Here is an 18,361-nt window from a genome sequence, read left to right on the forward strand (position 1 = left end):
AATATCTGGTGCTGTGTTTTTGGTGCCCCATTTGTTTTTCTTAATTATATTGGCCAAAAATCAGTATTTTTTATTACTCTTTTCAAAGTCATCTTTTTTTGTTTGTTTGTTTTATTTTTTGTTCATGTTTTGCTTTTATCTTTGTCTTCTTTTGTTTCTCCGGTTTGGTTTTGTCTCCCTGACTCCAAATTTACCTTTCCATCAAGATATAGACATATATCCTACACGTACCTCAAATTCAACATCTCCAAATGAAATTTCAACTTCTGAGCAAACATGCTCTTCCTCCTCCCAGGTTCCTTATCTTGGTGTTGCACCATCACTTTACCAAACAGCCTGACCAGGAATGTGTTCAACTTGTGTGTTCTTCTCACTTCTCATATCCTTTTGGTTACCATTTCTGTCTGTTTTGCCTTTAAAATATTTCTCAAGTCTGGCCCTATTGCCATTGTGCTGATTCAGCCCATCATCGTTGTTCTTTGTGAATGACAGCTGAGTCTCCTGAGCCTCCCTGATGTAAGCATTGCCTCTCTAATCTGTCTTCCAGAGTGGCAGAGAGTAAAGGTAATAAAACTATGATGATCATTTTCAAATATTTCAAGTTAATTTATTTTGTGTAATTTCGAAGGTCAGAATGAGAGCCAGTAAATGAAAATTACAGTGTGAGGGGAAAGAGGTTGATTTTGGCTCAATAGAAGGAAAAACTTTCTCTTAAAAAATTTTAAAGCAATATTACAATGACATTAAAGTAATTTAAAAAGCAACGCAAATCTTCACAACTGTCCTACAATGCTATCAATACTGTTTTTATTTTTTTATGTTCTATCCCCTCCAGTCTTTTTCCACAGATATATATATAATTGTATATGGTTTTAATTGTGGTGTATATATAAATTTGTTTTACCTTTATACTTAACATAAATTTTATAAATGTGTCCCACCTTAATCTTCATATTTTTAATTTAAATGACCTTTTGTTTCATTTAGGTACATACTCTACCATTTCCCTACTTTTAAACATTTAGGTTAATTCCTGATTTTGCTATTATAAATAGTGTTGTAATAAATACCTTTGTATGTATGATAGAATTTTTCTTTATTTTCTAAGAATATAGTATCAGGTGTGAAATTTACAGAGCCTGAAAATTTGTATAGCTCTCCAATGAGTATTACCAAATCATTTTCCAGAAGCTACTAGCTTCAACTCCTCAGCATGGATTTTCTAACAATGACAACTACTTAATAAATCTGGCTGTCTTGAGAAGGGTGCATTCCTTGTCACCAGCTGTGTTCAAGTGTAGGTATATACTGTGTTCAAGATAGAGTAGAGATGGGGCCGGCCCCGTGGCTTAGTGGTTAAGTGCGCGGGCTCCGCTGCTGGCGGCCCGGGGTTCAGATCCCGGGCGTGCTTCTCTGACCATGCTGAGGCCGCGTCCCACATACAGCAACTAGAAGGATGTGCAGCTATGACATACAACAATCTACTGGGGCTTTGGAGGGAAAAAATAAATAAATAAAATCTTTAAAAAAAAAAAAAAATAGAGTAGAGATGATTGTCTCTAGGGTGTTACAAGAGAAAATCATGGTTTAGAGGGAAGGTTGAACTAGATTGACCTCTGAGATCTCTTCCAAGCTAAGATTCTCTGGGATATTTTTTGAATTCCTATTAAGAGTATAATGCCCTGCTAAGCACTGTGAGGAAAACAAAGACATATAAAATATAGTTCCTACCTTTAGAGAACTCTGGCTGAAGAGACTATATCTACATAATCTAATGAGAAATAATACTGGAGAGTACATGAATGAGAGAAATAATATTAACTAACAATATTGAACATTGTTCTCAGGGCTGTACATGTATTATCACATTTAATCTTCCCAGCTATTTTATGAGGTAGATTCTATTATTATCCTGATTTTACAAATGAGGAAACTGAGATTTAGAGAAATTAGCCCAAGGCTACATATGCAGTGATTAAGCAGCAGGGCCAGAATTCAAATCAAGGCTGTTGGACTCCAAAGCCTATGCTCTTAGGATACAGAAATAAGGATAAATTGGCACTGTGTGGGAAGGTTTCATTGAGTTGGTGATTTTAAGGGTGAATCATATTTTGATTGGCAGAGATTAAGGAGGAGGACATTCCAGGCAAGTTGGAAAGTACAGTATGGTAACATCAGAACTTCTGTCTCTGTGATTGGGAATTCCAATACTGTACTTTCCATATCTTTCCCTGTATCCTACATGACTTAGTTGAAATCTCTACTTTTGGTAACCTCTAGCTCAACGATTTTTAAAAACATTTTTAAATCATAAAATTTTTCTGTTAAAATAGGAAGTTTACAAAATCTTGATCGAACAGCTTATACTGCTTTTTCACCAGTGATCCATAGTAAAGAAGTGATTTAACATCATCGTCTTGTTATGAGACTTGTAAGATTGAAAAAAAATTCAATACAATTTTCTTTTTCAGGTTATTCTTTATCTTGGTCACAGAAAGACAAATATAAAAAAATTTCTACCAGTACTTGAAATTATTCAATATCTGTGCCATTTATTTTCTGGTGTGATCCTTAAGATCTGAGGAACAATGCAAAAGTGAGATTGTAATTTGGCAATGGATTCAGAAATGATAAAAGCACACAAACTTGAAATTTAAAAATTCTTAAATTATGAGAACTCTTAAAATCTAACTCTACTTGGAAAATAGGACATGGAACCCAAGTAAGAGACCAAGGAATCCCAGCACAAAATAGGGTTATGTAGAACTGTCTGAAAAAAACCCTATCCTAAATGTGTCCTTATCATTTTATCTGCCTCTGCAACACCTTCGGGATGGGTCTTCATTCCTAATGGGGTAGTTTGGGCTTAAGACCTAGCTAGTAAGGCCAGACAAACACAATGGCACCTCACAATACTCTGGGGAATTGGGCCATTTTCTCTGTTTGAGTCAACTGGGCAAATAGCAGTAAACATATACACTAGAGAGAGACTTCTGGAAAGACTTCTTTAAAGAACTCACCTCTATGGTGACAATCAACACGTGTTCTGGAATTGGATGTGGAATCTTATTTAAATTTTATGTTAAGTTTAAATGCTGAGAGAAAAGTACTTCTTTCTAATAGAGATAATTAACCCAGGCCCCTTAAAAGACTAGTAATTACTGACACATATAGACAGGTATAAAAAGATGGAGAGCTAATGTTGCCCAGGTCTACTTTGGAGACCGATACCTAGGTCTACTTTTAAGCCACTACAGTTCTTTGGGAATTCATATTTTTATCAAATTTTTAGGTAGGGGTTCATATGCTGTAATTTTCTAATTTTCTGAGATCCTTATGAGTCTTTGTACCTCCATGTTAGAAAGAGTTGCTAGATACTCTATATAGATTTTTTCTAGTCCTTTCCTTTGTACCTAGGAATCTTGATCCAGAATGGTATATTTTTCTCATCTGTAACATTAATTTAACTGAAGCATAAATAATTCATACAAATGATGTTTTTTGAGGATGAGTTAAAGGCAGAGAATATTGTTTTTTTATAAGGGTCACAAGCATTTCTAAAGAACCAATTCAATAGTTTATCATTTGGTTTAGTTACAATGAACAGTTGGCTTTTTAAGCATATGTCCAAACATTTATGCTACATATTCTACTATTTTCCAAGTGTGGTAAAAAATTGGTTTGCATTTTGCATGGATTTCAGTGTCTCATTTCAATTTAATAATAATATTTTGAGGTAGTGTTTTCCTAAAATTTTGATGAATTCCACAAAAGAATACATATATAACAATATATGGCTTACCTGGATGCATTTTTTTTTTTTATGTGTGAAGTCCATTTCTCACTCTTTTGTGCTAACACATTTGATTAAATTGCAAGTGATTTGTTTTTGAGAAATTAGAATGTAAATTACATTGGTGCCAAAGTAAATGGTACCATTTAAGTGTGGACTAGAAAGATATTTTCTGAATTCTTTACAATTGCTTTGTATTCCAGCCAGTGGATTAAAACAAGAGCCTTTTCAGTCAAAACCTATTTTCTCCCACCAAACTCAGAACTGAAGTTTTGCATATTTGTGGTATAGTCTGATGATTTTCATAGCATCACATCTCATGAAGCATGTATGTCTTGTTTGATACAATGTAGTATTGGCAAGAATATCTTAGATTCTTGGAAGTAGAGTTGATTATTGAAAACGTTGGAGGAGGCACATTATCTACAGAAAATATTCAGACTTAAAAACCGCACATCATTCTCTCTTTATCATGGGGCTATCATTTTTTTTCAGAAAGTTTCTTTTTCTCAAATAGGAAATTTTCTTCAATTAATTTTTCTGTTTTGCACTACAGAATGTAATTGTTATCCTTTGTTAATCATGAAAAGAGGAATGAAAGTTGGTTGCCTTTCCCATCAGTCTTTAAGTCATTTCTTTTTTTATATGAATCATTCTATAACATATCAGAGAATTATTTCCTTCCTATTGTGAGTGTGAAGAGCCACACCGGTGATCTGTGTATGTTTCACTTACATAAAGAAAAAAAGAGTATATTGATATGTATTACAGCAGAAGAAAAGTTGAGCATAGTGACTAATCTTAGGAACATTTTGGATGTTACTGTTAAATCCTAGCATTAAAAGAAATAAGTTTTGTTAAAAAAAAAAAAAAAAAAGGAGTAAGACTGAGAATGTCCTGTTTCATTAAAAAAAAAAAAGATGCATGTAATAGTCTGAAATAATACAATGTTATCATTATATTAAAACCAGTGTAATATTAGGTTCTATTTAAATTTGGATTTTTTTCAAAATGAAGACTTGGTTGAGATTTAGTCACTTGCACATTGGAAAAAATATAATGATAATGTTACTTAATTATCTAGAGTTATATTCAGTGGACCAGTTTTTCTAATACTTGTTATATGTGCTTCTTGTTTTCCATTTGAAGCTTAATTATCTATTGGTAAACAGATGAGATTGTGGTTTGTAACAGATCTAGGCATTGTAGGGAGAGTAATTCTTTTAGCATTTATATTAGAATCTCAAAATTGAGATCTAAGACTTTAGAAGACTAGTCCTTCAGATAGATAGTGGTAAAGAAGAGCTAGAAACAAAAGTATATATATCCTTTATGCAGCCACCTCAAATTTGCTTCTTCCTGCGTGACGGAGAGGCCCTTCTGCTTTGATAACCAAATTCAGAACAAACAGAAATGTCATAGCCAATGGCACTATTTTGATATTGAAATGTCTACACAAAGCTCATCGTTAAGAAAGTTCAAAATAATGTTCTAAAATATTCTAATCAACTATAAGTTATAAACATTTATTCAGTCAACAAATTTTTATTGAAGTCTATCATGCTTGAGTCTCTGTACAAAGGCGGTGTACACCAAGATAAATGGGCCAAATCCCTGATTCAAAATTGCTTAGGAGAAATGAAACATAAATAGCTTTATATAAATCATAATAACAATAACACCATTTATTAAGTGCCTACAAAGTGCTTTATATACATATCTTCAGTTAATCCCCACAACAACTTTGCATAACATTTTATAGCTGAAGAAATAGAAGTTCATAGACATTAAGTGGCATGTCCAACATTGGCTAACTAGAAAGCATCAGAATCAGTATTTGAACCCAGGTCTCTCTGGCTCCAAATCTCATACTCAATTGATTAAACCTTCCATTCATTCATTTACAATGTGAAACAACGTGAAAAATCCCACAAGAGAGCAAAAACCCTATAGAATGATCAAATTCCACTTTTAGTCATGAAGGAATAATGTAATAGACCTACTCTCCTGCTATAAACAAGTAGGAAACTGAGCAAAATATATGAAGCCACAGTTTTCAGACGTTAGACAACAGGAATTGCAGAACTGTGATCCCCGAGAGAAGAAAAACAAAATGAGCCTTAGAATCCCCCTGACTCTCTCTCAGGAGGTACTTTCTGGACCACCATCACAGGGAGGGGGAACCCAAGCAGAACATCGCAGTGTTGCTGGGTTGAAGAAACAGAGATTGGCGTTTGAGGAAGCTGAGGCAGTTGGAAACAGAGTGTCAGAAGGGAGAGACCTATTGAGAGAAAGAGCTCCAGAAATCAGCATAGGGGGTCCCCTGAGTCTTTGGTTGAATATTCAGCTTCTCAGGTGTGGGTTGAAATTCCACAATGTTGGACAAAGAAAACTGTTGGGAAATCCTAGAGCTCTAGAGCTCTCATGGGACTGGGAGATGTTTGCATAATGACCAGTTACGTGGAAAGACCTTGTTGAACACTCGGGACATTCAGTAGCAACTCCAGAAGGGTTACACCTTAGCATTAGGGCTAAACCAACCATTTAGTGAAGGCCGCCAAACTTAACTTTAACAACTTAAAAACAAGCCTTGAAAGGATCAAGCTTATCTGCCTGCCAAAACCAAATTCAACACTTTTTTTATCGATGTCATAACAGTTTATAACATTGTGAAATTTTAGTTGTACATTATTATTTGTCAGTCACCATACAAATGCATCCCTTCACCCCTTGTGCTCACCCCCAACTGTCTTCCCCCTGGTAACCACCAAACAGTTCTCTCTGTCCATGTGTTAGTTTATCTTCCACACATGAGTGAAATCATGTAGTGTTTCTCTTTCTCTGTCTGGCTTATTTCGCTTTTCATAATACCTTCAAGGTTCATCCATGTTGTTGCAAATGGGACGATTTTCTCTTTTTATATGATTGAGTAGTATTCCATTGTGTGTATATATATATATATATATATACACACCACATCTTCTTTATCCAATCATCAGTCAAGGGACACTTGGGTTGCTTCCATGTCTTGGCTATAGTGAATAATGCTACAATGAACATAGGGGAGCATAAGCCTCTTTGGATTGTTGATTTCAGGTTCTTTGGCTAGATACCCAGTAGTGGGATAGCTAGATCATAAGGCATTTTTATTTTTAATTTTTTGAGGAATCTCCATACTGTTTCCATAGAGGCTGCGCCAGTTTGCATTCCCACCAGCAGTGAATGAGGGTTCCCTTTTCTCCACAACCTCTCCAACATTTGTTATTTTTTGTCTCAGTGATTATAGCCATTCTAACGGGCGTAAGATGATATCTTAGTGTAGTTTTGATTTGCATTTCCCTGATGATTAGTGATGTTGAACGTCTTTTCATGTGCCTATTGGCCATCTGTATTTCTTCCTTGGAAAAATGTCTGTTCATAACCTCTGCCCATTTTTTGATCAGGTTCTTTGTTTTTTTTTTTGTTGAGTTGTGTGAGTGTTTTATATATTATGGAGATTAACCCCTTGTCGGATATATGATTTGCAAATATCAAAATTCAACACTTTTTAGAGGAAGACAACAAAATCTAAAAACTCAACTACATAAAATTCTTATTGTATAGAATCCAGTAAAAATTTATTGACATAGAAAGCAGCAGGAAAATTGACCCGTAACGAAAGCAAACCAGTCAGTAGAAGCAGACTCAGAAATATCAGCAATGATAAAATTAGCAGATAAGGACTTTAAAACAGCTATTATACCAAGTGCAATGATAACCTATGTTTACACAAACACATGTGTACAAATGTTTATAGTGGCTTTATTTGTAATCTCTAAGAACTGGAAACAACCCAAAAATTCCTTAATGTGGGAATAGATAAACTTAAAATAAAAAGGAACGAACTACTGATACATGCAACAACATGGATCAATTGCAAATGCATTATGCTAAGAGAAAGAAGCCAGAATCGAAAGACTACAAGGCCGGCCCTGTGGCTTAGCGGTTAAGTGCTCGCGCTCCGCTACTGGCGGCCCGGGTTCGGATCCCGGGCACGCACCGACACACTGCTTCTCCGGCCATGCTGTGGCCGCGTCCCACATATAGCAACTAGAAGAATGTGCAACTATGACGTACAACTATCTACTGGGGCTCTGGGGGAAAAAAAGAAGGAGGAGGATTGGCAATAGATGTTAGCTCAGAGCCGGTCTTCCTCAGCAAAAAGAGGAGGATTGGCATGGATGTTAGCTCAGGGCTGGTCATCCTCACAAAAAAAAAAAAAGAGAGAGAAAAAAGCCTACATACAACATTTTTTCTTTCTTTAACAGCGTTATTGAGATGTAATTCGTATACCATACAATTCGCCCATTTAAAGTGTACAATTCAGTGGTCTTTAGTATATTCACAGAGTTGTGCAACCATCACCACAGACAATCTTAGAACATTTTCATCACCTCAAAAAGAAACCCCATACCCTTTAGCTATCACCTCCCAATTTCCCTTTTCCCCCAAGTCCTAAGAAACCATTAATCTATCTTCTGCCTCTATAGATTTGCCTATTCTGAATATTTCATACAAATGGAGACATACATTATGTTGTCTTTTGTGCCTGGCTTCTTTCACTTAGCATTATGTTTTCAAGATTCATCCATGTTATAGCATGTATCAGTACTTCCTTCCTTTTTATGGCTGAATAATATTCCATTATATGGATGTACAGTCATGCACCACATAATGATGTTTCAGTGAACAATGGACTGCATATATGACAGTGGTCCCAAAATATTAGTACCATATAGCATAGATGTGTAGTAGGCTATGCCCATAGGTTTGTGTAAGTATGCTCTATGATGTTTGCACAACAGTGAAATTGCCTAACGATGCATTTCTCAGAACATGTCCCTGTCATTAAGCCACGCATGACTGTACCACGTGTTGTTTATCCATTCATCGGTAATAGATATTTGAGTTATTCCCATCTTTTGGCTGTTATGAATAATGCTACTATAAACATTTGTGTACAAGTTCTTTTTGAACACCAATGTTCAATTCTGTCAGGTATATACCTAGGAATGGCATTGCTGGGTCATGTGGTAAGTCTATGTTTAATCATTTGAAGAACTCCAAAACTGTCTTTTAAAGCGGCTGCACCATTCTACATTCCCACCAGCAGTATATGAGAGTTCCAGTTTTCTCCACATTTTTACCAACACTTGTTATCATTTCACTTTTTTTTTTTTTTTTTTTTTTTGGTGAGGAAGATTCCCTCTGAGCTAACATCTGTTGCCAATCTTCCTCTATTTTGTAGGTGGGTCACTGCCACAGCATGGCTGACGAGCGGTGTAGGTCCGTGCCTGGGATCCAAATCCACAAACCTGGGCTGCTGAAGCAGAGCACAATAGACTTAACCACTATGCCACGGGGCTGGCCCCGATCATTTCACTTTTTGATTCTAGCCATCCTAATGGGGTATGAAGTAAGTGGTGTCTCATTGTGGGTTTTTGTTTTTTTTGGTGAAGAAGGTTAGCCCTGAGCTAACATCTGTTGCCAATCCTCCTCTTTTTGTTGAGGAAGATTGGCCCTGTGCTAACATTTGTGCCCATCTTCCTCTACTTTATATGTGGGATGCCTGCTACAGCATAGCTCGATAAGTGGTGTGTAGGTCTGCACCCAGGATCCGAAACTGCAAACCCCAGCCTGCCAAAGCAGAGCACACTAACTTACCCACCAAGCCACAGGGCTGGCCCCCTCGTTGTGGTTTTGATTTACATTTCTCTAGTGTGATGTCAAGCGTGTTTTCATGTGCTTATTGTCCATTTATATATCTTCCTTGGAGAAATGTTTATTCAGATCTTTTGCCCATTTTAAAATTAGGTTGTTTTGTCTTTGTATTGTTGAGGTGTAAGAATTCTTTATATTTTCTGGGTACAATCCCTTATCAGATATATTATTGCAAATATTTTCTCCCATTCTATGGGTTGTCTTTTCACTTTCTTGATGGTGTCCTTCGAAGCACAAATGGTTTTTAATTTTGATCAAGTCCAAATTATCCATTTTTTTCTTTTGTTGCTTATACTTTTTTGGAGGGTGTCATATCTAAGAATGCTTCGCCAAATCTGAGTCATTAAGATTTACCCCTTTCGGGGCCGGCCCTGTGGCTTGGTGGTTAAGTGCACGCGCTGCGATGCTGGTGGCCCAGGTTCGGATCCCGGGTGCGCATCGAGGCACCACTTCTCCGTCCATCCTGAGGCTGAGTCCCACATACAGCAACTGGAAGGATGTGCAGCTATGACATACAACTATCTACTCGGGCTTTGGGGGGAAAAAATAAAATAAATAAAATCTTTAAAAAAAAAAAAAAAAAAAGATTTACCCCTTTCTTTTTTTCTAGGAATTTTATAGTTTTAGCTCTAACATTTAGATCTTTGATCCATTTTGAGTTAATTATTGCACAGGCATACCTCGGAGATATTGCGGGTTTGGTTCCAGACCACTGCAATAAAGCTGATATTGCAATAAAGTGAGTCATACAAATTTCTTGGTTTCTTACTGCACATAAAAGCTATGTTTAGGGGCCGGCCAGGTGGCTTAGCGGTTAAGTGTGCGTGCTCCACTGCAGCGGCCTGGGGTTCGCAGGTTTGGATACCGGGTGCACACTGACGCACTGCTTGTCAAGCCGTGCTGTGGCGGCATCCCATATAAAGTAGAGGAAGATGGGCACGGATGTTAGCCCAGGGCCAATCTTCCTCAGCAAAAAGAGGAAGATTGGCATCGGTTGTTAGCTCAGGGCTAATCTTCCTCAAAAAAAAAAAAAAAGAAAGTTATGTTTACACTATAGTGTAGTCTATTAAGTGTGCAATAGCATTATGTCTAAAAAAATGTACATAATTAAAAAATACTTTATTGCTGAAAAATTCTAACCATCATCATCGCTGGTGGAGGGTCTTGTAAAAAACACAATATCTGCAAAGTGCAATCAAGTGAAGCTCAATAAAACGAGATATGTCTCTGTATGGTGAGGTAAGGACTGGCATCATTCTTTTTCCTGTGGATATCTGGTTGTCTCAACACCATTTGTTCAAAGACTATTCTTTCTCCCTGAAATGGTCCTAGTGCTCTTGTCAAAAATCAGTTGACTATAGACAGATGGTTTTATTTCTGGATTCTCAATTCTATTCTATTAGTCTATATTTCTATCCTTATGCCAGTACCACACTGTCTTGATTACTGTTGTTTTGTAGTAAATTCTGAAATCAGGTATGAGTCCTCCTTCTTTGTTCTTTTTCAGGATTGTTTTGGCTACTCTGAGTCTTTTGCAATTCCATATAAATTTTAGAATCAGTTTGTCAATTTCTACAGGAAGTCAGCTGGGATTTGTATAGGAATTATATTGAATTTGTAGATCAATTCAGGGATTATTAATATCTTAACAATATTAAGCCTTTTGATCTATGAACAGGGGGCATTTTTCCATTTATTTAGATTTTCTTTAATTTCTTTCAGCAATGTTTTATAGTTTTCAGAGTATAAGTTTTGCACTTGTTTTGTTACATTTATTCCTAAGTATTTTATTCTTTTATTGCTACTGTGAATGAAATTGTTTTTTTATTTCATTTTTGAATTGTTCACTGCAAGTGTGTAGAAATGCAATTGAATTTTGTATATTGATTTTGTATCCTGCAAGCTTGCTGTGATGGTTCATTTTATGTGTAAAGGGTGTTTTTTGATGAGATTAATGTTTAAATAGGTGAACTTTGAGTAAAGCAGATTGCCCTCCATAATGTGTCAGCCTCATCCCATCAGCTGAAGGCCTGAATAGAAGAAAAAGACCAGCCTCCTTAAGCAAGAGGGAATTCTCCAGCAGATTGCCTTCAGACTTCATCTGTATTTTAGGCTCTCCTGGGTCTGTCGGCTGCTGGCCTTCTGACTGAAACTGCTTCATCAGTTCTCCTGAGTTTTAAGACTGGCTCTGAGCTAACATCCATTGCCACACGACAGATTTTGGGCTAGCTAAACTCCATAATCACGTGAGCCAATTCCTTATAATAAGTCTCTCTCTCTCTCTCTCTCTCTCTCTATACACATCCTATTTGTTCTGTTTTTCTGGAGGACCTGGCTAATACACTTGCTGAACTTGTTCTAATAGCTTTTTAGTGTATTCCTTAGGATTTTCTATACACAAGATCATGTCATCTGCAAATAGATACACTTTTACTTCTTTGTTTCTTATCTTTATCCCTTTTATTTCTTTTTCTTGTCTAATTGCCCTGGCTAAAACTTACGTTACAATGTTGAATAGAAGTGGTGAGAGTGGACATCCTTGTATTGTTCCTGATCTTGGGGGGAAAGCATCCAGTCTTTCACCATTAGGTATGTTATTGACTATAGTTTCTTTGTAGATGCCCTTTATCATGTTGAATAAGTTCTCTTCTACTCCTAGTTTCCCAAGTGTTTTTTTGTTTATCATGAAAGGCTGTTGGATTTTGTCACGTGCTTTTTCTGCATCTATTGAGATGATCATGTGATTTTTGTTTTTTATTCTTTTGATATGATATATTACATTAATTGATTATCAGATATTTAACCAAACTTACATTTCTGGGATAAATCCCACTTGGTCATAGGGTATATATTTTTCATGTTGCTGGATTTGGTTTGCTAATATTTTGTTGAGGATTTTTATTCCCATATGCATAAGAGATATTGATCTGTGGTTTTCTTATGATGTCTCTGTCTGGTTTTGGTATCAAGGTAACACTGACCTCATAAAATGAGTTGGAAGTCTTCACTCCTCTTCTACTTTTTGGAAGAGTTTGTGAAGAGTTGGTATTAATTCTTCTTTAAATGTTTGGTAGAATTTAGTGGTGAAGCTATCTGGGGCTGAGATCTTCTTTATGGGTATGTTTTTAAATTAATTCAATCTCTTCACTTGTTATAGATCTACTCAGATTTTCTGTTTCTTCTTGAGTCAGTTTTGGTAGTTTGTGTTTTCTAGGAATTTTCTGTTTCATCTATGTTATCTAATTTATTGATATATAACTGCTCATAGTATTCCTTTATAATACTTCTCATATTTCTGTAAAGTCAGTAGTAATGTTTCCTCTTTTTTTTCTGATTATAGTAAGTTGAGTCTTCTCTCTTGTTTTCTTGGTCAATCTGGCTAAAAGTTTGTCAATTCTGTTGATCTTTCAAAGAACCAGCTTATGGATTCATCAATTTTCTTTATTGTTTTTGTATTCTCCATTTCATAAATTTCCAATATAATCTTTATTATTTCCTTTCTTCTGCTTGTTTTAGATTTAGTTTGCACTTCTTTTTTCCAATGTCTTAAGGTAGAAGGTTAGCTTATTTGAGATCTTTCTTCTTTCTTAATATAGGCATTTACACCTATAAATTTCCCTCTAAGCACTTCTTTAACAGCGTTATGTTATTTTGGTTATGTTGTGTCTTCATTTTTATTCATCTCAAAGTACTTTCTGATTTCTCTTTTGATTTCTTCTTTGACCCATTGGTTATTTAAGAGTGTGTTGTTTAATTTCCACATATCTGTGGTTTCCCTCAATTTTATTCTGTTCTTGATTTCTAATTTTATTCCATTGTGGTCAGAGAACATACTTTTTATAGTTTTTATCCTTTTACATTTATTAAGGTTTGTTTTATGCTTTAACATGTAGTCTGTGCTGGAGAATGTACCATGTGCTCTCGAGAAGGATGTATATTCTGCTGTTATTGGATATAGTGTTCTATAGGTGTCTGTTAGGTCTAGTTGGCTTATACTCTTGTTCACGTCTTTTATTTCCTTGTTAATCTTCTGCCTAGTTGTCCTGTTCATTACTGAAATTGGGGTATTTAAGTCTCCAACTGTTACTGTTGAATTGCCTGTTTCTCCCTTCATTTCTGTCAGTTTTTGCTTCATATATTTTTCTATTTTATTATTGGGTGTACATATGTATATATGTTTATAATCATTTTATCTGCTTGATGGATTGATGCATTTATCATCATAAGATGTCCCTTATCATCTCCAGTAAAAATCTTTGCCTTTTGATTGTTTAATCTGTTCACATTGATATTATTGATATAGTTGGTTTTATGACTGCCATTTTACTTGTCGTTTTCCATGTGTTTCATGTCTTTTTTTGTTCCTTTATTCCTCCTGCTTTCTTTTGCACTGAGTAAATATTTTTAGTGAAGCATTTAAATTTCTTTAATGATTTTTTTCACTATATATATATTTTATTGGATACTCTATGGCTTATCATATACGTCTTAACTCATTAGAATCAGCTTCAGATTTATGCTAGTTTAATTCCAGGGAGATGTAGCAATGTTACTCCCATATAGCTCTATTCCCTTTCCCCCTTTTTGTGGTATTATCGTTATAGATCTGATGTCTATTAGTGTTACAAACCCAATAATATATTGTTATAATTATTACTTTACCATCTGTAGTCATTTCCTTAGCCCAATACAGCTTGCTCTCACTTACCTCTTTTGTGCTGTTATTGGCAAATATATTATATTTCCCTGTGTTATAAATTGAACAATACATTATATAATATTATTTTATACAATTGCTTTTTATTTTTATTTATTTATTTATTTATTTATTTTTTGTGTGAAAGACCAGCCCTGTGCTAACATCTGCCAATCCTCCTCTTTTTTTGCCAAGGAAGACTGGCCCTGGGCTAACATCCGTGCCCATCTTCCTCCACTTTATATGGGATGCCGCCACAGCATGGCTTAGCAAGCGGTGCGTCAGTGCGTGCCTGGGATCCAAATGTATGAACCCCGGGCCACCGCAGCGGAGTGTGCTCACTTAACCGCTTTCGCCACCGGGCCGGCCCCTATACAATTGCTTTTTAAATCAGTTAGAGAAGAAAGGAGAAAAAATATTGATATTGCCTTTCATAATGACATAGTTACCAATACCAGTGCTCTTTGTTTTTTCATGTCAATTCGAATTATCCTCTGGGGTCACTTGCTTTCAACCTGAAGCATTTTCTTTAGTATTTCTTGTAAGACAGGTCTGCTAGCAACAAATTCTCTCAATTTTTGTTATTTGGGAATGTTTGTATTTTATCTTTTTCTTTCTTTCTTTTTTTTTGTGAGGAAGACTGGCTCTGAGCTAACATCCATTGCCAGTCCTCCTCTTTTTGCTGAGGAAGATTAGCCCTGAGCTAAAATCCGTACCCATCTTACTCCGCTTTGTATGTGGGATACCGCCACAGCATGGCTTGATGAGCGGTGTGTAGGTCCACGCCCGGGATCCAAACCTGCAAACCCTGGGCTGCTGAAGTGCAGTGTGTGAATTTAACCGCTACACCACTGGGCCAGCCCCCTTATCTGTGTTTTTTAAAGATAGCTTTGCTTAATATGGAATTCTTGATTGACAGTTTTTCTTTGAGCGCTTTGAAAATGTTATTCTACTGCCTAACTGGCCTCCATTGTTTCTGCTGAGAAGTCAGCTGTTAGCCTTATTGGGGTTCCCTTGTAAATGATGAGTCATTTTCTCTTGCTGCTTTTAAGATTTTCACCTTGTCTTTGGCTTTCAGGATTTTTACTTCGATGTGTCTGTTTATGGATCTCTGCACTTATCTTACTTGAAGTTTGTTGAGCTTCCTGAATGTGTAGATTAGTGTTTTTCAATAAATTTGGGATGGTTTCAGTCATTATTTCTTTAAACATTTCTTTGTCACTCTTCTCTCTTTCTGGTATCCCATTATGTGTATGTTGGTGCACTTGATGGTATCCTACATTTCTCTCAGGTGCTTGTCATTTTTCTTCATTCTCTTTTCTCTGTTCTTTTCTTTTTTGGATTGCATAATCTCTATCAATCTCTCTCAAGTTTGCTAAGTCTTTCTTCTGCTGATTCAAATCTTCTACTGAACCTCTATAGTGAATTTTTCATTTCAGTTACTGTACTTTTCAATTCCAGGATTTCCCTTTGGTACTTTTTATAATTTCTATCTCTTTATCAATGTTCTCTATTGGATGTGGCACTGTCGTCATACCTTCATTTATTTCTTCAATTGTGGTTTCCTTTAATTCTTTGATCATATTTATAATGGATATTTTGAAGTGTTTGTTAAGTTTGATATCTGATTGCTCTCACAGGCATTATCTGTTATCTGCTTTTTTTCTGGTGTATGGGTCATACTTTCCTGTTTTTTTTGCACATCCCATAATTTTTTGTTGAAAACTTGACATTTTAGATAATATATTATAGAAACTCTGGTTCTGGTTCTTCCATCACCCCCTGGGACTTATTGTTATTATTTCTTTGTTTAGTGACTGTTTAGTTTTGGCAAAGTCTATTTCTTCCCTGTAGTATTAAGCCTCTGATGTTGTTACTCAGATAGTACAGGCTTGAGTATGCTCACAGTCACCCTGGGATGATGATGGTTTTATCAGGGCTTTCTTTGACTGTCTCTTTCCCTGACCACACTCAGCTGTTAACTCAACTCATTGCTGGTGATTGCTGTATTGATTTCAACAGTGCTCCAGGCATACATTGCTTTAGAGACTAGTCCAATCAAATTCGGGCTCCTTTGAAGGGATAGTTTCTGAGGTCAGTGTTTGAGATTTGTTCTGATCTCTGGAGGGCTCCTCCTAGCTGTCTCTTTTCCTGATTCTCTCCTGCAAACTAGCCAGCCTACAGTTTAGCCTATATCTCCAATGAATCTGTCTATATCCTCAATTGCCTTTCAACACACCGCCAATACATTTGAGAGTACCCTTAGCCCTAAACTTATCCATGCTTTGTTGCAAATAAAGTCACTCTACTTTAGAAGAGATTAGGAGCTATCTGTTTTATGTCCTGCTTCTACTCCCTGGTAAAATCTCTGGGTCACAGCTCTGGAGCTGGGGGTGGGGACAATGGCATGCATCTCTCTGAGTGACACTCCTACTTTAGGAGCTGCGTGCTAGGTAGAGGAGGGGCATTAGACTCAGGTCTCAGCTTGTCCCTGCCAGCATGGAACCAGTTTTATGATTCAGGACAAGAGTGATTAAGGGCCTGTCATTCTCAGCAGTGCTGCACTCAAAGTAGAACCTCTGTCTTACCAGTGGGGACTGGGTAGAAGAAGGGAGCCCCCAACTCTTGGCTCTACTGATACAGAATTTAGCCTCAGCAATATGTAGCTAGGACCAGGGTGAGAAATGCTGATGTCCTGCTCCTCTCGTAAAGGTAGCCCTCTGAGTGAGAAATAGAGGGAGAGGGAGCTGTGTGTTCTTCGCTGCACCAGTCTGGAGTAGAGTGGAGCGGAATGGAGTCTCACTGAGCTGGGAGGGTGAATGGAGTGGTTTTGGTTCAAATACCACAGACTTTTGTTGTTCTTACCAAATTTTAGTAAATTTTCTTGAATAGAGATTTCTTCATTTGTTCTATGCCCTTAGGACAATTCCAGAGACTTTAATTTTTTTGAATAGTTTTCATCAGTTTTCCTGGGGATCAGATCTGCAGAGCTCCTCATACTAACATGCTGGAAATTGATCTCTTATACAACATTCTTGTAAAGGCAAAACTGTAAGAAAAGAAAATAGATCAGTAGGTTCTGGAACTGGGTGTGAGGTTTGACTACAAAGGGGCATGGTGGAGTTTTAGGGAGTGATGGAACTGTTTTATATTGTTATTGTATATATGTTTGTCAAAACTCATAGAACTATATACCTAAAACGATGATTTTTATTGTATGTAAGTTATACATACAATACAGTAAAACAAATGGAAAAAAGCTATGATAAATATACTCAAGAGGGGATTTAAAGAACATGAACATAATGAGGAGAAAAATGAAAAGTATTAAAAGTGGGGGCAAATAGACTGTACAGCTTAAAAGTACTATATCTGAAATTTTAAAATATCACTAGATGGGTTTAACAGCAGATTAGAAGCTACAAAAGAATAGATCAGTGAACTTGAAGATAGAGCAATAGAAAATGTCCAAACTGAAGCATAGAGAGAGAAAATAAACAACCCTGAAAAACAAAACAAAAAGAATAGCACCTCAGTGACTTGTGGGACAACATCAAGCAGTCTAATCTATGTGTAATTATAATCACAGAAATTGTGTGAGGGTTGAAATTATAATGCCTGTAAATTTTAAAAATTTGTTGAGAATTATAAACACACTTTCATCAGAAATAATGCAAGCCAGAAGACAATGGAGTAACATGGTTAAAGTGCTTGAAAAACAAAAACTTTCGACCTTGAATTCTATACCCAGAAAAAATATCCTTTAAAATGAAAGTGAAAGAAAGACATTTTAGGCAAACAAAAGCTGAAAGAATTTGTTGTTAATAGACCTGAACTATAAGAAATATAAAAGAAAAAGAAAAATTTCAAGTTGAAGGAAAATGATACGAGATGGATTCTTGGATCTACACAAATATGTGGTTAAATTAAAAGAGCTTGCATCTTGTTTTTAAATTTCTTTAAAGAAAATTTATGGAGCCAGGCAGCACAGGACACGTGCTCGCATGCGTCCCCATTTAGTCAGGTTCTAGTTCAGTCATCCCCACTGCAGAAGTGCAGCCGAATGGGCCAAGGTGCCGCATCTGTGGCAAGAAAGGCAAGGTTCAGTCTTT

The 18,361-nt window shown here is 36.3% G+C and overlaps 1 protein-coding gene across 1 annotated transcript in view; it reads left to right on the plus strand.

The window, feature by feature from the left end:
* HORMAD2 (HORMA domain containing 2) overlaps positions 1-18,361 on the plus strand; it is a 75,398-nt gene that overhangs the window by 26,214 nt on the left and 30,823 nt on the right. The gene's annotated exons all lie outside the window — the stretch shown is intronic.

The sequence above is a fragment of the Diceros bicornis genome, chromosome 35 (genome assembly GCF_020826845.1).
Source record: "Diceros bicornis minor isolate mBicDic1 chromosome 35, mDicBic1.mat.cur, whole genome shotgun sequence".
Classification (NCBI taxonomy): Eukaryota; Metazoa; Chordata; class Mammalia; order Perissodactyla; family Rhinocerotidae; genus Diceros; species Diceros bicornis.